Below are 24,814 nucleotides of genomic sequence, written 5' to 3' on the forward strand. Positions count from 1 at the left end.
TAAGATCCTGCGTGACAACAAGCTACGACTTACTGAGGCCTTATCCCCAGAGGACAGGGTGGCAAGAGAAAAGCTTTGGCCATTGGTCAAGAAGGCCCGAGACGAAGGGAAAAAGGCTTCTTTCCGTGGATCGTTTGCTCTAATTGACGGGAAGAGATTTGACTTTGCCAGTGTGAAGTAGGCCCATGCATTCTTCTGTTCTTTCTGGGTTTAGACGGTATCCAGCTTTTTTGTTTTAGCTGATTTGCTGGTTAATAAGTGCCTTATATCTGAGCAGAGACTGATTTATTTATTTATTTATTTTATTTTTTCAATGATCCAATCTAGAGATTATTGCTAAACTCGACTCTTATGTTAAATAGTATGCTGGATTTTCGTTAGCACAGATTAATTTATTTACACTCTGCCAGTCATAATATTATTATTTTTATTTTTATTTATTTTTTTGCCATATCAAAGAAGTGATTATCCAGGCTCGATATTATTATGTAGGTCACTTTATTTGTTCTATGACCTTAATTGGTTGCATATCGTTCCTTCCTTTAAAGTAAAGTTTCCGTACAGTTTCTTCAGGTGTTGGTACATACTTTATATTTTGTTTTGTCTTTTCTACTTGTTATGGATTTCAAGTTTAGTTCATTGTCTGTTATGTCTTTAAATGTAAGAGGCATGCGCGATGTGGTAAAGAGGAAAGCTATTTTTTTATTTTGTAAAAGCTGCGAAACTGATTTAATTTTCCTTCAGGAAACCGATTCCTCTGAGTTAGATGTTAAATTCTGGAAGAATCAATGGGGTAATTTAATTTATTGTAGCCATGGTTCTAATCACTCTGCTGGAGTTTCGATTCTTTTGCACAAATTTAAAGGGCAAATTCTGGAGGTATTATTTTCAAATGAAGGCAGATGGATTATTATGTCACTAAAACAAGATAACTCAACCTTCATTATTTGCAATTTATATGGCTGTAATTCTCTTTCAGCTAACAAAATATTATTCTCTGAAATTACTTGCAAATTGACAGAAATACATAATAAATACCCAGATTCCTTTCTAATTTTGGGCGGTGATTTTAATGAATGTTTAGATGACACACTGGACAGATTTCCTTCTAGAGGCAATGAAGGTCTCAATATTACTTCCAATTCTAATAATGTTATATCAATATGTTCTTCTCTCTCCCTCACAGATCCTTGGCGTTTTTTTTTAATCCTGTCACACAGGACTTCACTTGGTCAAATAGTAAAAAGTCTTTGAAATCTAGAATTGATTTCTTTTTAGTTTCCTCATCAGCCCTGCAGTTTGTTAAAAGTGTATGTCACTCATTCGCTCCTCTTTCTGATCACAAACAAATAATGTTAAAATTAGGCTGTAATGATGAAAGTCCGAAGTTACGTGGTTACTGGAAATTTAATAGTTGTCTTTTAAATGATAATATTTTCAATGACAGTATTAAAAAATTAATTAATTGTATGTTTCCTGATAATATTCATAATGAATATAGAGCAAAATGGGATTTTTTTTAAATACAGAGCTAGACAAATAGCTATAAAAAGGAGCAAAGATTTAAAGGCATCAAAAAATAAAAAAATAACTGAACAAATGGAAAGAATAAATTCTTTACTGACAGGTAATTTGTCTCAGGAAGAGGAACTAGAATTAAGGGAGCTACATCTACAAATTAATCAAACATATCTAGATATTGCTATAGGTGCCTTTGTCAGGTCCAGGGCTAAATGGCTGGAAGAAGGAGAAGTGAATTCTAGCTATTTTTTTGCATTAGAAAAAAGGAACTGCAAAAGAAATTCCTTGACTGCTCTTAATATTAATGGTGTCAATTGCACAGATCCTAATTTGATATCTAAATTTGTCACGGACTTCTATAAAAATATTTACACATCTGTGTTTGATAAAGGTAATTGCGACAATTTTATAAAAAAGGTTCAAGATCATATTCCAATTATTGATACTGACTTTAAAGCCTTTTGTGATTCTGATGTGACAACTGAGGAAGTTTGAATTGCGCTTTTCTCTATGAAGAAAGGAAAATCTCCAGGCAGCGATGGACTAACTGTCGAGTTTTATATTCATTTTTGGGAATTAATCAAGCAAACTTTGCTTTGTATGTATAGAGAATGTATCAATTCAAAGGAAATGACGGAGTCAATGAAACAGGGTGTTATCTCCCATGTTCCCAAACCGGACAAGGACACACTTCTAATAGATAATTGGCGTCCAATTACGCTCCTGACAATTGATTATAAAATTTTAGCCTTGGTATTTGCTAGTAGATTAAAGGTCAAACTTAATCAGTTGGTTGCTGAGACACAATCAGGTTTTATAAAAGATAGGCACATCAGTAATAATATTTTAGATCTTTTAGACTATGCAGATTTCATACATTCTAAAGCTATGATTCTTTTCCTGGACTTTTATAAAGCTTTTGACACCCTTGAGCATGAATTTCTTTTGCAGACTCTAAGATCATTTGGTTTTGGTGACTTTTTTGTCAATGTTATTGAAATGTTTTATAGAAATATTAGCAGCTCTGTTCTGATTAGTTTCAATACTTCTAAAAGGTTTTTTATCACCCGTGGTGTCAGACAGGGCTGTCCAATATCGCCCTTTTTATTTATTTTAGTTACTGAATTATTATCGTTAAGTATTATCCATGAACAAAGCTTAGAAGGTATATCCATTTTTGATAGAGAAATCAAAATCTCTCAGTTGGCTGATGACACAACTCTCTTTTTAAAAGATGAGAGTCAATTAAAAAAGGCTATAAATCTAATTGAGCAGTTTTCATGTGCGTCTGGATTGAAACTGAATATGTCCAAGTGTGAAATAATGACACTATACAAAAGTGATGATTCTTCAGTGCACCTAATAAATAGTCTTTTTATCAGTAAGTAAAGACAGTTTCAAGTAATATTGCAAAAATGTATAAAACAAAACATGCTTTTTAGCACCTTTAAGACCTGGAATACCTGAAAATAAAAAAATTTGAAATATATGCAACAAAATAAAACAATAGAGAGGCACTCTAATTCTGAGATCACTGATGAATCCCTCAATAGTCTCACCTTCTGGTTACTAGAGTGAAAATAATGCTAAAAGTTGTTTTGGAGAATTTACTGACGAGCTGATCTGTGATAGGACAGTATGTGGCATCAACAGTAAAAGCTTAAGGAAAGTACTGTTGAGAGACAGCGATTTAACTCTAACTAAAGCCATCTCAATTTGTCGCATACATGAAATGACAGAGGAGAATAACAAAACTTTGGCTATACATATGGAAATTCAGCCACAGGAAAGCGGCATGCGAACTTGAAGTAGACAAACCCCTTGACCATGATGAGTCAAGTCAAGTCACCTTTATTTATATAGTGCTTTTTACAATGCAGATTGTGTCAAAGCAGCTTCACATTGATAAGTGGTATATAATTTTTCCTTTTAAAGAATAGTGTCAGTGCAGGCAGATCAAAAGCACTGTTGAATAAATGTCAAGGATACTGTTGAATATCAAATGTCAAGTCAAATTAAATTAAATTAGGGCTGCATGATTAATCGTATTTTATCACGATAAAGATATCTGCTTCTCTCGATTGATTTTAAATAATCATCACGATATTGGCCCGCTCTATGAAAATGAACATAATTTGGAAATATTGGAATATTAGGAATTTCGCTCTTTTGAAGTTCCTAAAGGTTTTACCAGTTTTCATAATGTTGATCAGCTAGAAATGATTTTTCTTTGCTTTACAAATTTGCTGGGCAATTTGAATCTGGTTTGTCTTATTGCAAAGGAATTGTGTTGCTTTAAAATCGAATGTAAATACATATTACAAAGCGCTCACCAAAACCATGTTTTGTATTGATTTACCATCTAACGAAGTTATCATAGTTGGTTAAATTTAAGTCTTTGTACCACCTACAGGCCTTTTGGGTGAAGTGTAGGTTGGTAAAGAACTTGCAAAATAGCCATAGTTACATTACTCTTTTGATAGAATAAACCTGATTAATAATCGTGATTATAATTTTGAGGAAACTGTGACAGTGGCTGTCGTGTTGATGATGTCTTCACAATGGATGATCTAGTCAACTCGATCTCTGCTGATACAGGGCTGCGTTGTGGTTGTGTCAAGGCACCGGTCCTCGGTCTCATCTGGAAATGGCCCCAAATCCGGTTGACTACGGAAAACCTCGGGATAAACAGAAAGACTAATATTAGCGTAGATGCCATTCTTTTTCTGATGTAACAAGTACATCTGGTGTTATAGGAAGTGTTCTCTTATAATGCATTAAGAGCTCGCTTAGGTACTGGGGGGCTAAACCATTTAGTGCTTTGTAAGTAATTAACAAGATTTTAAAATCTATATGATGTTTAACAGGAAGCCAATGCAGTGACGACAGAACTGGACTAATATGGTCATACTTCCTAGTTCTAGTAAGGACTCTAGCTGCTGCATTTTGTACGAGCTGTAGTTTATTTATCAAGCGGGAGGAATAACCACCCAGTAGAACGTTACAGTAATCTAGCCTTGAGGCCATGAACGCATGAACTAACTGTTCTGCATTCTTCATTGAGAGCATATGTCGTAGTTTAGATATATTTTTAAGATGGAAGAAAGCGGTTTTACAGATGCTAGTAACATGGCCTTCAAATGAAAGATTGGTATCAAAGAGCACACCCAGGTTCCTAGCTGACGACGAAGACTTAACAGAGCAGCCATCAAGTGTTAGACAGTATTCTAGGTTATTACGTGAAGAAGTTTTCGGTCCAAAAATTAAAATCTCTGTTTTTTCTGAATTTAGTAGTAGGAAATTACTGGTCATCCAGTTTTTTATATCAGTTATGCATTCTGTTAATTTTGTGAATTGGTAAGTTTCGTCAGGGCGTGAAGAAATATAGAGCTGAGTATCATCAGCGTAACAATGAAAACTAACGCCATGCTTCCTAATGATATCTCCCAAGGGTATCATGTACAGAGTGAAAAGCAATGGTCCCAGTACTGAGCCTTGCGGTACTCCATATTTAACTTGTGATCGATATGATATCTCATCGTTTACTACTACAAACTGATAACGGTCAGATAAGTATGATTTGAACCATGCCAATGCAATTCCACTAATGCCAACATAATTTTCAAGTGTATTTAAGAGAATATTGTGATCGATATTGTCAAATGCAGCACTAAGATCCAGTAACACTAATAGAGAGATACAACCACGATCTGATGATAAGAGCAAATCATTAGTAACCCTAATGAGAGCAGTCTCAGTACTATGGTACGGTCTAAATCCTGACTGGAAATCCTCACAGATATTATTTATTTCTACAAAGGAACATAGTTGCGATGAAACTGCCTTTTCTAGTATTTTTGACAGAAAAGTAAGATTTGAGATTGGCCTATAATTGACTAATTCTTTAGGATCTAGTTGTGGTTTTTTAATAAGAGGTTTAATAATAGCCAGCTTAAAAGTTTTTGGTACGTATCCTAATGACAAAGATGAATTAACAATATTAAGAAGGGGATCTATGACTTCTGGAAGCATCTCTTTCAATAGCTTAGTTGGTATAGGGTCTAACATACATGTTGTTGATTTTGATGATTTAACAAGTTTAGACAATTCTTCCTCTCCTAAAGCAGTAAATGAAATGAATTTTTCCTCAGGGACACTACAATGCAATGTCTGACATACTGTAGTAGACGGTTGCATGGTTATAATTTTCTCTCTAATATTATCAATCTTGCAAGTAAAGAAGTTCATAAAGTCGTTACTGCTGTGCTCTTTGGAAACATCAGAAGTTGAAGCTTTATTTCTTGTTAATTTAGCCACTGTATCACATAAGTATCTAGGGTTGTGTTTATTTTCTTCTAAGAGTTTTGAAAAATAGGCAGATCTAGCAGTTTTTAAGGCCTTTCTGTACTCAATCATTTTCTCTATCCACGAAATGCGAAATACTTCTAGTTTTGTTTTCTTCCAGCTACGCTCCATTTTTCTGGCTGCAGTTTTTAGGGCCCGAGTGTGCTCACTGTACCATGGCATTGGATTAAATTCCTTAATCTTTTTTAAACGCAAAGGAGCAACTGAATCTAATGTGCTGGAAAAGACAGAGGCAATAGTTTATGTTGCAACATCAAGGTTTTCTAAGCTGTCTGGTATGCTAAGGCGATGAAACTGATCAGGAAGGTTATTTATAAAGTGATCTTTAGTGGTAGAAGTGATGGTTCTACCATATTTATGGCAGGGAGGCAGTTTAGCCTCTTTAACTAAATGTAATATACACGAGACTAGATAATGATCTGAGATGTCGTCACTCTGCTGCAGAATTTCAACGGCGTCAATATCGAATCCATGTGACAATATTAGATCTAAAGTATGATTATGACAATGAGTGGGTCCTGACACATGTTGTCTAACACCAATAGAATTTAGAATGTCTTTAAATGCCAATCCCAATGAGTCTTTTTTATTATCTACATGGATATTAAAATCACCGACAACAAGGACTTTATCTGCAGCTAGTACTAACTCTGATAGAAAATCAGCAAATTCTTTAATAAAGTCTGTATGGTGTCCTGGTGGCCTGTATACAGTAGCCAGCACAAATGTCAACTTAAATAATGTTACGTAAAGCACCATCACTTTGAAGGAATTATATTTGAAAGACTTTTGACTAATACTGTAAATATTACTATAAATAACAGCAACACCTCCCCCTTTGCCTTTCTGTCGAGGATTGTGTCGATAATCATAACCTTGAGGACTGGACTCATTTAAAGTAGTGTAATTGTCCGGTTTTAGCCAGGTTTCTGTCAAACACAGCACATTTAGATTATTGTCTGTGATAATATAATTTACAATAAGTGTGTTACGGTTGCTGGTGTAAAGAGGAGGCAGATCACGGATTTCCACAAACATACAATACTTTAATGTAAACGAAGGCAGAGAACACCATACAAACTCTAACAAAACAGAGAACGGACGAGGAGTGAAGGGAGTGAGTGCAATATATGGGGAGTGCTGACAATAGAGTCCAGGTGCAGGTGATCTGTGATGATGAGGAGCTGACGAGGGAAGTGAGTGCAGGTGACGAAACAGGAGGATCATGGGAAATGGAGTCCAGGGAAACACGGGATCTGTAACAGTACCTCCCCCTCCCGGTAGGCGCGTCCTCGCGCCGTAGATGTAACAACCGGGAGGGGGGCGGGCGCCCTGGAGACCTCAAACCGGAGCAGGGGGATGAGTAGACTGGAGTGGAGGTCTCCAGGGCGGGCTCAAAAGCCATGGCGGGTCAGGAGCCGAAGGCAGCCATGGCGGGTCAGGAGCCGAAGGCAGCCATGGCGGGTCAGGAGCCGAAGGCAGCCATGGCGGGTCAGGGGCTGAAGGCAGCCATGGCGGGTCAGGTGCAGCGGGCAGCCATGGCGGGTCAGGTGCAGCGGGCAGACATGCAGCGGGCATACATGGCGGGTCAGGTGCAGCGGGCAGCCATGGCGGGTCAGGTGCAGCGGGCAGCCATGGCGGGTCAGGAGCCGAAGCCTTCGAGGCGTTGAGCCCAGGCGGCGCTGAAGGACTGGCGGGTGATGGCGGAACCGAAGGCTCTGCCGACCGAAGCGCAGCCGGGACTCCAGAAGGCCGCAGTAGAAGCAGTAGGAAAGCCAACAAAAAGAACACCGGGGGGAGTGAGGAAGCCAACTGAAACTGAGGGACGGAGTGACGGAGCGGAGACGGAGGAGTGTAGTCCAGAGGGAAGGGCAGGCTGACGAGTGCACAAGGTGTGAGTGGAGGCAGGATGGATACTGGTGACGCTGGTGGGCTGATGGATAACGGTGGAGCAGAGGGAGGTTGGAGCCGGGGTGTAGGTAATCGCCCAGAGGTCCGAGGTGGAGATCTGGGCGAGGGGGCTTGAGGTGAAGGTTCAGTGCAAACATAACTGGATGGAGGTGGGAGAGGGAGGCAGGGAGGGAAAACAGTCTTTGGGCTGGAGGGTTCAAAAACACAGTTCATAGGAGCAGTTGGTTCGGCAGCGGCGGCGGCTGGAGCGGCTGGCTCGGCGGCGGCGGCTGGAGCGGCTGGCTCGGCGGCGGCGGCTGGAGCGGCTGGCTCGGCGGCGGCGGCTGGAGCGGGTTGCTCGGCGGCGGCGGCTGGAGCGGGTGGCTCGGCGGCGGCGGGTGGAGCTGAGGGCTCGGCGGCGGCGGCTGGAGCTCTGGGCTCGGCGGCGGCGGAGACTGGAGAACTTGGCTCGGCGGCGGAGACTGGAGAACTTTGCTCGGCGGCGGAGACTGGAGAACTTTGCTCGGCGGCGGAGACTGGAGAACTGAGGGCTCGTAGGCGGCGGAGACTGGAGAACTTTGCTCGGCGGCGGAGACTGGAGAACTTTGCTCGGCGGCGGAGACTGGAGAACTTTGCTCGGCGGCGGAGACTGGAGAACTTTGCTCGGCGGCGGAGACTGGAGAACTTTGCTCGGCGGCGGAGACTGGAGAACTTTGCTCGGCGGAGGAGACTGGAGAACTTGGCTCGGAGGAGGAGACTGGAGAACTTGGCTCGGAGGAGACTGGAGAACTTGGCTCGGAGGAGACTGGAGAACTTGGCTCGGAGGAGACTGGAGAACTTGGCTCGGAGGAGACTGGAGAACTTGGCTCGGTGGAGACTGGGGTTGAGGGCCATTTCATCCCCTCAAATACAATTAAAATCCCCACAGGCACTGGAGCTGGCTCTGTGGGGACTGGAGCTGGCTCTGGAGATACTGGAGCTGGCTCTGGAGATACTGGAGCTGGCTCTGGAGATACTGGAGCGGGCTCTGGAGATACTGGAGCGGGCTCTGGAGATACTGGAGCGGGCTCTGGAGATACTGGAGCGGGCTCTGGAGAAACTGGGGCCGCTTTCTTCCTCCTTCTCCGCTTACTGGGCCCAGTAGCGGAATATGGGTCCAGCCTGGGGCAGGCAGGGAGTTCGCTGGAGCGGTGTGCGGAGGAAGCCGGAGGTTGACTAACTGGCCCGGCCAACCGTGTTTCTGGATGGACCGGACGACAACACTGATCCTGAACCTCTTTCACTAAGAATTTGGAGCCATTCAACCACAAAATTAAATTGATAGTTTCGCTTAAGGAGAAACAAAAAACAGGTTCATCAAAACGGATAGTGTCGTCATCCAATCCATCCAAAAACAAGGAGATCAACTGAGCATCAGGCCAGTTAGACAAGTAAGCAAGCTCAACAAACTCCTCCACATACCTCTCCAGCGAACGTCCTACCTGCAGGAGCCCGATAATGCGTTCGCTGGCTGTTAGGGTGAGAGGCGATGGAGGAGCTGGATCCAGGGAGCTGGGGAAAGTCTCCATTTTTTTTTCTCTGTGGAAATCCGGTCGGTTTGGGTCCGTTCTTCTGTTACGGTTGCTGGTGTAAAGAGGAGGCAGATCACGGATTTCCACAAACATACAATACTTTAATGTAAACGAAGGCAGAGAACACCATACAAACTCTAACAAAACAGAGAACGGACGAGGAGTGAAGGGAGTGAGTGCAATATATGGGGAGTGCTGACAAAAGAGTCCAGGTGCAGGTGATCTGTGATGATGAGGAGCTGACGAGGGAAGTGAGTGCAGGTGACGAAACAGGAGGATCATGGGAAATGGAGTCCAGGGAAACACGGGATCTGTAACAAAGTGCTTTTGAAGAAAGTGATCTAATATTTAACAATCCAAGCTTAATCATTTGTTTATCATTATTATCTCGATTTTTTTATTTGTTGAACATCAATTAAATTTTTTCCATTAAATGGGTTTGGAAGTTTTTTGTTTTTATTAATTCGGGGTACAGACACAGTCTCTATGTGATAATATCTAGGTGTAAGAGTTTCTATGTGTTGAGATTTATCTGACTTCTGTAACATGAGGCAGCTAGCAGATGGTCGGTTTAGCCAGTCTGTCTGCTTCCTGACCTGGGCCGTAGTTTGTCATGTTTCAGCTCTAAGACTATGTGCCATATTACTACAGAGAAGAGCAGCACCATCCCGGGAGGGATGAATACCATCTCTTTTCAACATGTCAGGTCTGCCCCAAAAACTTTTCCAATTATCTATGAAACCTATATTATTCTGCGGACACCACTTAGACAGCCAGCCATTGAGTGATGATAATCTGCTATCACTCCATCACTCCAACGAACAGTAAGGGGACCAGAGCAAATTACTTCTCCTGACATTGTACTTGCGAGTTCACACACCTCTTTAATGTTAATTTTGGTGATCTCCAACTGGCGAATTCGAACATCATTTGTGCGTACGTGAATAATAATTTTAGAGTATTTACGATTAGCATTAGCCAGCACTTTTAAATTTGCTTTGATGTCAGGTGTTCCATTACCGTTCTGTGTAATAGAATCGCCAATAACTAGGGCACTTTCAACAGGATTCTCAGTGGGTGCGTCACTGAGTGTGGAGAACCTGTTTGATGTTCTTACTGGAAAGGAAGCGTGGTGTTTTCCGTGACTAGGCCGCCTCACCATTACCCAAGTGCCCTGCTGCGCGGACTCTACAGCCGGAACCGAACAATGTACAGAGTTCACTAAGTTAGTCGCATCCAAAACAGTATCTGAAGCCCCTGCATTCTTACTATCCTCGATTAAAGTTTTGATGCTTGTCTCTAATTCTGAGATTCTCTCTGTCAGCCTGACTGTTTCCCTACATTTATGACATGTAAATCCCTCATTGCTGACAGAGAGGGCTATGCTAAACATGTGACAGATGGAACACGATATAACACTGGGAAAGGATGACATAACTCACCGTTTTTGTAGACTGATCCGATCCGAGTTACCACAGCTGTTTGATGAACACGTTGGAAGAGGAGCACGCTAGACTGATGACAAGTCAGACCTGCCAACATGTACGCATTTTGCGTACCAAGTACGCATTTTGACCTCAAAGTACGCTGGTACGATTTGTCACTCTATACTACGCAAAAACCCAGTGAGTCCTCTTTGCACGTGCAGTACTCAAATCCAGCAAAAGAAAGAGTTTGACCAATCATATCGCTGGGTTTATTTCCCGAAATAGCATGCAGGGATGATTGATACATGCATACGGCCTATCAATAAAAAGAGACCGCAAATCGACAGCAACACAAAATCCTGCGTGATCCTCCTTCCACTCTTGCAGTCTCAGTGACTGAATTCTCAGGCGAGGACAGTACAGCAGTCACGGTACTTCTGACTCCTTGAGTTAAACGGGTATAAAATGCTCAAGTAATGTTGAACAACAAATCTAAATAAAATTGAAATCGCTATATGGCTTAGTGATTATGAAAGTGCTGTGATGTGTGACTGACTGACAAGAGCGAGTCTGGAGAAACAGGCGTTTATTTATTTATTCTCAGTGTTGAGAAACGTATAGTCTACATGTGTTGCGTTATTGTGTTAATACTAACTAAACTACCTAATTGTTACATAGCCTACTTATTTTGTATGAAAACTAGCACATTTAAAAGCACCGTTGTCTCAGTGCTGCGCGAGCTCTCTCTCATACACACGAACGCGCGCGAGCACAGAGTGTCAGGGTTCTGTCACTTCAGTCTTGCTTATTTCTTGGTTTTGTGACAGAGCTCTGACACTCCCGTTCTTGTCGTGTTTTTGTGTGAGCGTACGGTCTCGAGGGTTCTCGGGGCCGTGCGCTCTCTCGTCTGCGTGAATTGTTTCATGTTGGGAGCGTGGCGTTCGGATCCCGGCACTCGTGTCTAGTTTGGTTTCGGTTTCGTGTCGGGATTCGGACACTCGCGCTCCCAGTCCTGTCTTTGTTGTGAGCGCACGGTCGAGTGTTCTTTCACTTGCCGTGCGTTCTTGTCTCCTGTTTTGTCTCTTGTATTGTCATGTTGTGTAGCACGCGTTTATTTCCACCTGCCGCTTGCTTTCATGTTGTTTTTGTCTTGTGTTGTGTAGCACGCAGTCTGTGTTTCACGGGCTGCATGCTCTCATGTTGTCTTGTTTTGTGTGAACACGTGGCTTATGAGTTTTCATAGTCACATGTTCATGTCTCGTCTTGTGTAAGCACATGGCTTGTGATTTTTGTCTTCATTGGCCATGTGCTTGTGTCTTTGTTTTGTTTGATGTGAGCACATGGCTTGTCATGTGTTTCTTTGTGCCATGTGCTCTCATGTCTATTGTCTTGACCCCGCCCACCTTGTTACCTCATTATTGGTTGATTTGCCCCACCTGTCCTCCCTCGTTACCTGCCTTGTTTGCTCTCCTATTTATTCTCCTTGTGTTTGCAGTCCTGTGCTGGTTCGTTGTCATTTAATGTCGTATTTCTCCTTGTGTGTCATCAAGCCTAGTCAAGTCTAGTCCCTGTCAAGTCAAGTCAAGTTTTAGTTATAGTCTGTTTTCCCCCTCGGGGTTGTTTTTGTTGTGTTTTTGTTTTTATTTTTATTTTTATTATCAATAAAGCCCTTCCTTTCCTGCAATTGAGTCCTCGCTCCTTCCACCACCCACCCCACCTGACACAGAGAGGAAAGATCATTGTAAAATGAAAATTGCCGTGGTTTAAAATTTGTTCTTGCTTGTGTTATTTTTTTGTCAGAAAACATTTTTAATTATCCACCTGTGTTTTTAAGATTCGGTAAATGGCGGACTCTTTAGTTAACACAACCCCTTGTTATATAACTAACTTCTTTATATTCTTGAATACTCGATTCGTTTTGCACTTATGGGTTCTGTCTATTCACTGTTTACTGTTTTCTACAAATATGTTTGTATAGGCTAACCTTTAATCAGCGAATGTTTGTCTTGTTCAAATACAGCATGTTACAAATAGATACCTTTTTTGTCTGTGGGATTTACTATATCCAATATTAAAATTAAAATTATATAAAATTGCAAACAAAATTTTTTTAGTCCATATTAAATATGTGAATGTGATTCACTTGTGGTTGTCAGTTTGTATAAGCACACATTATGCAATGCAATATTAATCATGAATAAAAAAAATGCTTTTGAGCAGGTGTAGTGAAATTTTTAACTGTGTCAAATTATAAAACTTTAACAGTCAAAATTAGATTAACGAAGATGGGTGTGTGTTTGTGGTTTGTGTATTGTATTCTCAAAAATATAAAAAAAAAAAAACCCGTGTCCTGTCCCGTCACACTGGTACTCGAAAAACTTTTCCAAGGTTGGCAGGTCTGACAAGTTAAACAAGCTAGCGAGATGCAAACGCGTTGTAACAGTGATTTAGATTCAAAGATTACAAGCTGGCGACGTCAGATTAATGTGGTGGGCAATAGTATATATATAAAGTAATGATAATATAAGCAACAAAAAGTACGAGATTCAATAAAAGTAAGAGAAAACAAAGCTATACGCAGATACAAAACACTGAGCAGCGAGGCAGAGAGGCAGACAGGAGCCTTTGACACCTTTTATGTTGGATTTGTCACTTTACACATTAAAAAACTCCAATTGAAGTGTAAATTGACACCGGGGCAAAATGTAACATAATGTCACAAATGACTTTTGAACAAATTGCCAACAATGAACAGCCAGTCCGGGTCTCGTCCATGGTGGTCACACATAAAAAGGACAGACAAGAAATCAGGCTGTGTATCAACCCAAATGATCTCAACACTACCTTAAAAAGACCACATCACCCAATGCACAGAGTAGAGAAAGTGGTGTCCTAGATGCAGTGGTGGAGGAAGTACTTAAGTTTAGTACTTAAGTAAAAGTATAACTACCCTGCAAAATATATACTTAAGTAAAAGTATAATTACTACATCAACATCTTACTTAAGTAAAAGTCATAAGTACATACTTTTAAATTTACTTTAAAGTATTTTTTTAAGTAAAAGTACAATCAGTTGTCTCAATGTCTGGGCTGTTCAATTGTAACAATCACAAACAATATCTATTGTGTACTGGAAAGAGTTGTTGTGCAATACTGACACTGTAAAAATCTGGTTATTTACTTATTACTCATTAAATAATAATTAGGCTAAGCCAATTATGACATACAATTTATTTTATTTTTACTATACTATTAAGAGCAGTAAAAAAAACTCAAAAGTACACAGGTGAGTGTTATTCTGAACACTTTAATCAAATTTGTATGACCAGTTTATTCTGCTCAACAACAGTTGCTTTAGTCCTTTACCTAGGCCTGCATGGGGAAAACGTAGCTAAAACTGCATTTGAGGCTTATACTCCATTGATTACAGAAAATCCAAAAGCATTAGGCTAATAATGTATAACACATTAGAATGAGAAAAAAATAAGCACCAAACAAAATTTGACAAGGGTGAGTGCTTCTCTTAAAACATGCAAGCAATATTGCTATTTAGAACTCTGATCAACCTAACATTAACAGGACAAAAAAAACAGAACCTATGTGAAAAACAATGAAGTCAATATAAAGGCAGATGTTACGATAAAAAAAACTTAAAAACAAAGGACCTTCAAATAAAAATTTTGGCCAGGCAATTAAAGGTCAAAAGGTCAAAATGCCCCTATAGAACATGAGAGTATTAGAGCCCTAATACTGTATTTGGTTCCGCATAGCATTACCAATAGTTTTTGTTCAATTTCAACAAAATTTGGTTCTCAAAGCTTTTTGATCCTAGCCTGCCTCTTTTTGCAGGAAAAATGTGCCCTGCTGTGCTAAACATTCGTTCGCATGCTGCTGATGCGGGCAATGGTGTGTTGAGCTTCAGGGACAAATTAAAAACTGTGGGCACTGACTTGAGTATGTCCATTGAGGTAGAAGTGTTGGCCAGATAGGCATCCAACTGTTTTGTGGTTTCGTGGACATTTCCCTTCATAAGGCCAAAAAAGTCTTCCTCCTCAGATCCAGAATGGCTACCAGGTGATGATAAGGCTGGCTCTTCCTCCATGTGTGTCTTGATGTAGTCCATGCCTGCACAAAAAAAAAAAATCCAAACATGAATGAAGAGTATTTCTGTCTAGCCTTTTAAAATACCAGTTAGCTTTGAAAATAACATATATTGGTTAAAATGAACCACTACCCATTATTCTATTAACAAATGAATGCTTGACAAAGAAATTATTTAAATGACTTACCCAACTTTAGCAAGTTTTCATTGCTTGTCCATGATGTGCGAAACTTAGGAAGTAAAATTGCAGCAGATATGAGTTCTGGGTCATTCATCATTTTTCCAAACCGCTGCTGTATTCCTTCCTGAAGAGCAGAGATCAGTGGCTGGCAGAACTTGGATGAAGTTTGGAGGCGGTCCAGCTTCACAGTTAGGAGCGTTATAGTGGGTACCAGCCATCCCATGTGGACATCCACCTCTCCCTGCAATATGTTGAGTGCCTTAGAGACTGGGTTCATGGTTGATGCATAGTCAGACAAGAAAGCAAGTTCTGCAGGGCTGAACCTGTAAAACACCATGTGAGAACATGCATAATGTCAGCATGATAAGCATAGGCTACACTATTGTAGTTCAATTAAATGGAGTAAATCATTAGTAAACAACATTATTTCACACAATCAATAGCCTACCACATCACAACTACGTATCTGCTCCATGAAAAACTTACATTGGGACTTTAAGTGCAATGGTCACTGCTCTGACGACTCCTTCTCCACTTTCCCTAATTATCCTCAGTATTCGCTCAACTGCAAGGAAGAGAGAGTTCCACCTGGTCTCAACTGGACGGATCAATTGCAGCTTGCACTCCCTCTCAATAACCTCTGCAGCTGTAGATGACCGGGCACTCTTATTCCAAAGAGCTGAGCACTTGGCAAATGCTGCACGAGATATCTTCTTGTACATAACATTTGATTCAGCTTTTCTGGCATCTACGGTTGAGATCAAATTCAGAATATGACAGGCACAACGGTGATGCTTTGGAAGCTGATATTCAGAACACTCATCTTCTTCCTCCATCAAAGCTTCCACTTCAATTCTCACCTTTACTCTCATCTTCAGTTGAACTTCCTTCATCTTCACATGCATAAACTCGGAAGGCCTTAATAAAGTTTGAGGCATTATCTGTTGTGGTCCTAACAATTTTTTCACGGATGTTATACTCACTGTGAATATCATTAAGTGCACTGGCTAACACATCATAAGAATGTGTCCCTTTCAGCCTTTTACAAGCCAGAGCCACAGACTTTCTTTCTAGGGTATCTGGCTCTATCCAGTGGGCAGTAACCCCAATGAAACTTTGCCTATGAGCTGTCCAACAGTCTGTAGTCGTGGCGATATACTTAACAGTCTGCATTGCATTCTTCAATTTTTCTTTCATTTGCTTTGTGCACTTATCAATTCTCTCTCTCAATGTTGTACGTGACATGACTGTAATCAGGTTGAGTACAATGTATTAAATCAACAAACCCAGTCTGTTCTACTACTCCAAAAGGGTGCAAACCCTGGACAATAAAGTTAACCACTGCAAGGTCTATGGTCTTCTGAGATGCTTTGATGTCCTCAAGTTTTCGCTGCTTTATTGAAGAGCCTCCATCAGCAAACAATGTCCCCTTCTTTTTAGAAGAAGTTGCTGCCAAGTACTCCTTCAGAAGTGGTCTGTGCTTTCTCTATAAAAGATAGTGACAACAGAATTAATACACGTTTAGCATTAGTAGTATTAGTATTTAGTAATATAGTCAATCTACAACCAAAATAAATCTCACAACATAATGTAAAATATTTTTTAAGGGTTCAACAATTAATCTAAACCACTACTAGTTAAGTGCAAGTGCAAACACTAACCTTACATCTTACTAGCATATTACTTTGTTATGACTGGCAACATGTAAGTACCACACAAGCAAAAAGCTACTGTATTTGCCATGTTAAACTAAGAGTTTGGACCCTAAAGTTATAGGATTTTACATTTACGTTAATACAAAACCACAGTGTATGGGGCACTGAAACGCGAAACCAATGTGATTACATCTTTAGACTAAAAAAGACAAGCTACTGACACTTACAACCAAGCATATCACACGGGTAAAATTGGTTTGATATTCGCATATACTTTCGCGCTAAATTGCTAATATATATATATATATATATATATATATATATACATACATATACACAGTACAGGCCAAAAGTTTGGACACATTACTATTTTTAATGTTTTTGAAAGAAGTTTCTTCTGCTCATCAAGCCTGCATTTATTTGATCAAAAATACAGAAAAAAATGTAATATTGTGATATATTATTACAATTTAAAATAATTGGTTTTCAATTTATTATACTTTAAATTATCATTTATTTCTGTGATGCAAAGCTGAATTTTCAGGATCATTACTCCAGTCTTCAGTGTCACATGTGACATCCAGTCTATCACATGATCCTTTAGAAATCATTCTAATATTCTGATTTATTATGAGTGTTGGAAACAGTTCTGCTGCCTAATATATTTGATGAATAAAAGGTTAAAAAGAACTGCATTTATTAAAAAATATATATAATTTCTAATAATATAAATCTTCTTTACTATCACTTTTTATCAATTTAACACATCCTTGCTGAATAAAAGTATTGATTTATTTCAAAAAAAGAAAGAAAAAAAATTACTGACCCCAAATTACTGACCAGTAGTGTATATTGTTGTTACAAAAGATTTCTATTTTTAAAACATTTGCTTCTTTTTCTTTTTTCTTTTTCTTTCTTTTATTCATCAAAGTATCCTAAAAAAGTATCACAGGTTATGAAAAAATATTAAGCAGCAGAACTGTTTCCAACTTTGATAATGAATCATCATATTAGAATGATTTCTAAAGGATCATGTGATAGACTGGAGTAATGATCCTGAAAATTCAGCTTTGCATCACAGAAATAAATGATAATTTAAAGTATAATAAATTGAAAACCAATTATTTTAAATTGTAATAATATATCACAATATTACTTTTTTTTCCGTATTTTTGATCAAATAAATGCAGGCTTGATGAGCAGAAGAAACTTCTTTCAAAAACATTAAAAATAGTAATGTGTCCAAACTTTTGGCCTGTACTGTATATATATATATATATATATATATATATATATATATATATATATATATATATATATATATATATATATATATATATATGTTTGCAAATTCTAAAAAATGTCATGATATTGACGAAAAACAACTGTCATAGTTCAAAATTGTTCACAATCAGATCAAACCAAGATATAGTTTTGCCTGCATGCTTACTTGTGAATGTCAACTAAATACCCAATGTTGTATGGTAAAGAAGCTAGGGGCCGACGCCGTTTAAAAAGTTTGAACATTTTTTCATCGAGTCAAAACAAACAGCTATTTTAGCCAACTACGAATGTACAGATATAGCAGTAGTTTGCTCATCTCCAAAAATGTAACGTACTAGCAAGCTATCGTCCCTGCTGTGCTAATAACCAGCTAAAGAAGTTGCCCTGTTAGGGTACCACTAACTTACGTCAAACAAATATTATACTGGTGTGATATTTTTGTTATGTTGACATCCGTTTTTCTATAACAGTCATAGCACCATGTCATAGCAAGTTTGTAACTTAAATATTAATAACTAGCATTGCATGTCTTACCTCTATATGTTTCTTCAAATTTGAAGGGGAGTTTTTAAACGCCAACAGTTCTTTGCGTTGAGGTAGGCACTTGACACATTGAAAACGCCAGGAGTCATTCTTTGAACCTTTAAATTCAAATAACTTGCTTAAATAAGGCCAGGGATGTCTCTCAGAATCAGAGCTGCAGGGCACAGGCTCAAGCTCAGTCGACGTTGTTGGCTCTTCGTCCATGTTTGATATTTGGTGTCCACCGTGTCCTTTTCTTCGATTTACATCAGTTCCGCTTGTGTTGTTTCAAAACGCACGCTGAGCGCGTGAGTTCTTTGACCAATCAGATCTCCGATCTGTTTCAACGTGCATTGGCCAGCAACGCCAAAACGTCAGTCGACCAAAAATTTTTTTATGCAAGATTCGGAAGGATGTAACGACACGCATTTTAATAATGTAGTGGAGTACAAAGTACAGATAATTGCTGAAAAATCTACTTGAGTAAAAGTATAAGTATGCATTATTTTTTTTACTTAAGTAAAGTATAGATACGTAAAAATTTACTTAAGTACAGTAACGAAGTACAAATACTTCGTTACATTCCACCACTGCCTAGATGTCAGAAGCAACTGTATTTTCAGTGCTGGATGCAAAGAACTCTTTCTGGCAGATTCGCTTAGACCGCAATTCCTCCATGATGACCACATTCACCACCCCATTTGGGCACTATAGATTTCTTCATATGCTTTTTGGCATAAACTCTGCAAGCAAAGTGTTTCAGCACTCGATGAAGCAGTTATCTTCAGGGTACCCCTGTGCAATTATTGTTGACGACATCATCGTTGGAGGTTGCAACACTGCTGAACATGACATTAATGTGAAAAGGGTGTTGAACAGAGCACACAAAGTTAAGATCAAGCTAAACCCTGTTAAATGCAAATTTTGATGGGATCAAGTCAGCTATGTGGGCCACATCTAAGCGAAGGCCTAAAAGCTGAACCTTACAAAACAAAAGCAATCTCTGAGATGCCGGCCCCCAAGGATGTTCCTGCATTACAGCATTTCCTTGGAATGATAAATTATCTAGGGGAATTTATACCAAACTTCAGTGACATTGCTGCACTCCTCAGAAAGCTGACACACAAAGAGACAGCATGGTGCTGGTACCAGCAACACCAAAAAGCATTTGACACCCTTAAGTCATGTTTATCCACCCCACCTGTCTTAGTATTCTGTGATGTAAAGAAGCCAGTTACACTGACCTGTGATGCTTCACGTTTAGGGCTTGGTGCTGCTTGCATCCAGGAGAGCAGACCAGTTGTGTATGCGTCTGGCACACTCACAGACATGGAGACGCGGTACGCTCAGATAGAAAAGGGGCTGCTAGTTGTCGTGTTTGCCTGTACTAAGTTCAGAGACTGTGTACGGGTGACCAGTGAAGAAACCAATCCACACAGATCCTGCATGACTACAGAGTCAAAGTTATAGCACCACCAACTGGCAGCAGGAAGTGTATCACTTTTAAAATGCTTTGAGATCACCTTCTTATTTTTACCCGATTTGCTTCAAACTTCACATGGCAGATGTAGACCTGTTGAATTTGTGATATATTAAATATTGTTGCCATGGCAACACGTCAAACTTTTATAATATTCTTGGGCATTTTTGAGGCTCTTAAACGTGCTTCAAATTGTATTAAACTCGACCCACACATCAATATTGTCATACAGTAGACATGGGCAAAGCCTTAGAAATGGACGGGGAGCAGGGGCTCTACAGCACCACCTTTTGACAAAAGTGGGGGGTTAGTTTACCAACAGGAAGTCAGATATTTTGGTTTGAATGTTTATTTTTCAAACACACTATCTTCCTCTCTGCCCCCGTCCCTCCCTCAGTCTCAGTCATTCTGTGTCTGTGTATGTGTGAGGGGGAGGGGAGTGTTCTGTGTGTGGGTCTCTGTCTGTGTATGTCTCTCTCTCTCTCACTCACTCTTTATCTCTCAAAGTGTGTGGGTCACTGTGTATGTGTTTGTGTAATATTGCAGTCTTGATTAGTGGTCTTTAACCCTTTTACCGATTACCCATTTACTGATTTTGAACTGCAAATGATATCTTCACACTCATTTGAAATTGAACCATAACACTATATCACTATTCGGACAGGACAAGTTTTCTAAATGTTGTTTGATTTACAATTATTATTTTTTTTACAATCACAGTTAGAATTATTAAATTAATTATTTATTGATATAATTCAAATTTATTAAAAACCCCTGTTTTGGTAAAAATTCACATGATTATAAAAGTGGCTGTTTAAAATAAACTTGCATAAGTGAGCAGAAAAATCTAGACATGTACCATCCCAGCTAACCAAAATACGTGACTGTTACGTAACTGCAACGTAATTTGGTGACCAAACTTTCGTCGTGGCGACGTAACTAGTTACGTCGTGGCAACCGGAAAAGTGAAAGGTGCCTATACGTCGCCACAACGTAACTTTGTGACGTTGCTAGTTAGTAACTGCGACGTCGTGGCAACGTTGTGTATCAATAGTTGTGTGTTGGTCATCAGTTGGTAATTCTTATATTTATTTATTTTTCTATGGGCGGACATGCAGTAGTTTAACCTAATTTATGTCCTCATTTGCCCAAACTAATGTAAAGGCTATTCCAACAGCTGTGAACGATGAATGCAGACTCAAAATGAATTCAATTAATTTATTTTGAAAAACACACAGAACATGAACAAAACTCCAAATAAAAATAATAAAATACACTCAAACTATAAATAAAAACATATAGCCTACAACGAAACATAAAATAAAAGCATTAAAGACGTTTTGCTCTCAGTATCATTAAAAACATATGTTATGCTAACGTAACATTTTGCTAACATATATTTCAGACGATCAAGGAAATCACAGAGGTAAAAATATTAACAAAAGTACTTAAAGTAGACTGTGGGTAATGTTACTTATCCAATCTGACGCAGTTGTTGAACTTTATTGCTATAAAACTGACGAGAAACACGGAGAAATGTCGACGCTGTCCTCTCCAGCAGCTTGAATGTTTTCCCGGTTGCCATGGCAACTCTAACGGCCACCTGCACTAACGTAAACATAACAATAAAAAAGGTTTTGCGTCTTTCCAAAGTTAACTTTATAAAAGCCATTTATTCGTTGTCACCTCGGAAAAATAAATTCTTCTCTCAAAAAAATTTACTTTACACTCTTATCAACATACTGTGGGCACGCGCGCACTCCATTTGTGTATGTCACGTCACTATATATAAAAAGCAGTCATCCATACTCTGATTTGGTGAAAAGAAACATTTTTTTTCTTAAGGGACATTTCAGTCTTGTGTCTGACATTTAATTACACGTTTTATATTGCAAATTCTGGTAATAATAACATATAAAGAATGTGTAAATGATGGTAATGAAATTACGAGCACATGACGTTGCTGTTACGTTGCCAGTAAGTCATGGAATGACCATTATATTACGAATAGAGGACGTATCTGGAACGTCCTTGGTAATCTTGTAACGTTAGGAGAACGTACTGACGACGTTGTGATATGGTAATTTGATGGTAATATTATTACGGGCATACAACGTTGTAGTTACGTTACTAGTAAGTCATGGAATTACCAATATATTACGAATAGAGGACGTATCTGGAACGTTCTTGGTAATCTTATAACGTTAGGAGAACGTACTGACGACGTTGTGAGATGGTAATCTGAAGGTAATGAAATTACTGGCATGCAACGTCGTAGTTACGTTGTCAGTTAGTACGTCATGACATTACCAAAAAGTACGAATACATTACGTAACTGTTACGTCGTGTGTTAGCTGGGATACTATTACCTGAGACTGACATTAAAATTGTCTTTGCAGGTTCTGTGATTGGCTCTATTAATTAATTCATTTTATTTTTTTTTATTTATCAGGCTGTTGTTAATTTTGTGAAGGAACAAAATTTAGTTAATCGTTTAATAGTAACTGGCCTTACTGTTAAAGAAGCTTTTGCGCAACGTTCTCCGCTGTATACATCGACAACGAAAGTAAGGCCAGTTTCACACCGCAAGCGTCAGCGGCGCGTGAGCGTGAACTGCTGCTGCAGAGACGCGTGAGTATTCACACTGGAAGCGTTTGTACAGCGTCACAGCAGCGGCTCCAAGCTGCATATAAAATGAGCATTTCTTTACAAAGACAGCTATAAATTTGTTTTTATAAGTTGGTCATTTATAAACTTGACATGCAAGGTGTACAACACTCGCATATAAACGTAAAATAAATAAAAAATAAATAATTAAAAGCCTTGTGTCATCCATTGCTGCACACAAATGAGGTAAGCTTTGTGTTTTACATTATCTGACGCGTGAACATGTTTACAACACAGCAAATTCGGCGAGAAAACAGCAAACTCTGGTTTGATTTGGGTATGAAAGAGCCTATATTGCTGTCTGTATAATAACTAAAATAATGTTTATATATCATATTTTCTGGCTAGTTTAGTTTAGTTTTTTTATAATACACCATACTTTAACCCAAACTGAATAATTAAAAACAAGTTTAAATGAGGAAATCTTCTATAAATATTTTTTAATATTAATTTTCTTTCCTGACATACTTCAATTCTTGTTAAAACACACTAGATATGCTTATTCTGTGCATTTTGAGCACTTTTTGTGTGAAATCAATGTATTTTGTCCATCAAATGTTTACTTTCACTTTAATTGAGCATCAGCAGCACAGCAAAAATAGACCCAGCGCCGAAATGATCGCGGCACTGCTGCTTCTGTTCTGCTCCTGCAATGCGCTGCCACGCAGCCTCTGCGTGCGGTGTGAATACTCTCATCTGTTAACACGTCGAAAAAAATACACGCTACTTACGCTCTGCTGACGCGTGCGGTGTAAAACCGGTGTAAGACAGCGAGGCAGCAAGACAGCTACCTAGGTTTTCGGATGCAGCCCGAATATTTCATAACACCGGTTGTACACTCGTTACTGCGGTGTATTGTGGGATTGAATGAGCACTCGACAACCGTTCCAAATGGGACATAACGTGAAAATAATCATGGTCGCCATATTGAAGGGTCGTTCCAAACCGAAGTGCTCAAAACAGGCCACTTCAAAGGACCCTTCAGAATAATGGATTTCGAAGGGTACATCTGATGGACACTTCGGGCCCCCATAATCCTTTGCAGGGGGAAGTTTTGTGACGTCACAGAATGGGTACAGGAGGCTCGGAGTTCGATTTTAACTATAAATGTATGTATAATATTTTTCTATACTACTGCAATATTTATACGAGTTAGATTTGGTACATTATTATGGTCAAAAAGACATTGTACTTCAACAAAAATACTTTACAGCTCCCTTTATCAGTTCATTCAAATGTTTAAAATACATAGATACATTATAGCCTACATGCGATAAACCTAAAATAAATAAACTAATGTTAAACAAAGGGCGCAGCTTGCCGGCCGCACACCCTGGCCGCGTGCAGGCCAAAGCGCATGCGCAAACAGTATAGAAGAGTCCACTAGGTGGCAATAAGCACAGTATTGAGCACAGTGTTCAGCCGTCAAAGAAGAGTGTGAAAAGACCGATTTAAAAATACGCTTGAAAAAAGAGAAAAACATGACAATTGACAGCGAACTTGACCAGCGTTTGTGCAAAGAGATTAGAAAGTAACCACATTTGTACAATTCATGTTTGAAAGAGTACAAAGACGTGTTTAGGGCCGCAAAATTATGGAGGGGGATAAGTAAAATATGGGAAATGATGCACTTCTTTTCTTCTCCGATCATGCCCAGTGAATGTCACGTTGATGACACGACACGACGAGTGCTGCTCTCCGATGTCTGGTAGAGCATAGAAAAAAACTGTACTGCACATGTGACGAACGCGGTCATCCTCGCGCATCCGTGGTGTAGTATACTTTGAAAGATGCGCGGACGTCACAGCGCGCGTGACGCGTCCGGGCGCAGAAAGTGAAGTATACCCGGGGCTTTACACTGAACCCGTGTGCGGCGCGTTACGGCTCCGGCAAGGTTTTGTTCAGTCCTCTGAGCGGTGTCAACTCACACCAGAAGTGAAGCAAAGCAAAGTGAAGCGAAGCGGCTGGATTCGTGAGACCACGAGATTTGCCTGTCCAATGTTGTTTTCGTTGATTTTTTTCATGTTTTTAATGGCTAAATGGTTATATTTTGCCTGGTTTAATTGTGTTTATTGCTATGCCATATTTTATTTTGCTGTAGTCATACAGATAAAGTTAATACACTTAAAATTCCAGTTATGGACATTGG

The 24,814-nt window shown here is 39.4% G+C and overlaps 1 pseudogene; it reads right to left on the reverse strand.

Moving 5' to 3' along the window:
- Positions 1-14,546: 14,546 nt before the first annotated feature.
- LOC137030762 (zinc finger BED domain-containing protein 4-like) lies at positions 14,547-18,743 on the reverse strand (annotated as a pseudogene).
- Between the last annotated feature and the right edge of the window lie 6,071 nt (positions 18,744-24,814).

Source organism: Chanodichthys erythropterus, chromosome 11, assembly GCF_024489055.1.
Source record: "Chanodichthys erythropterus isolate Z2021 chromosome 11, ASM2448905v1, whole genome shotgun sequence".
In the NCBI taxonomy this organism is placed as follows: Eukaryota; Metazoa; Chordata; class Actinopteri; order Cypriniformes; family Xenocyprididae; genus Chanodichthys; species Chanodichthys erythropterus.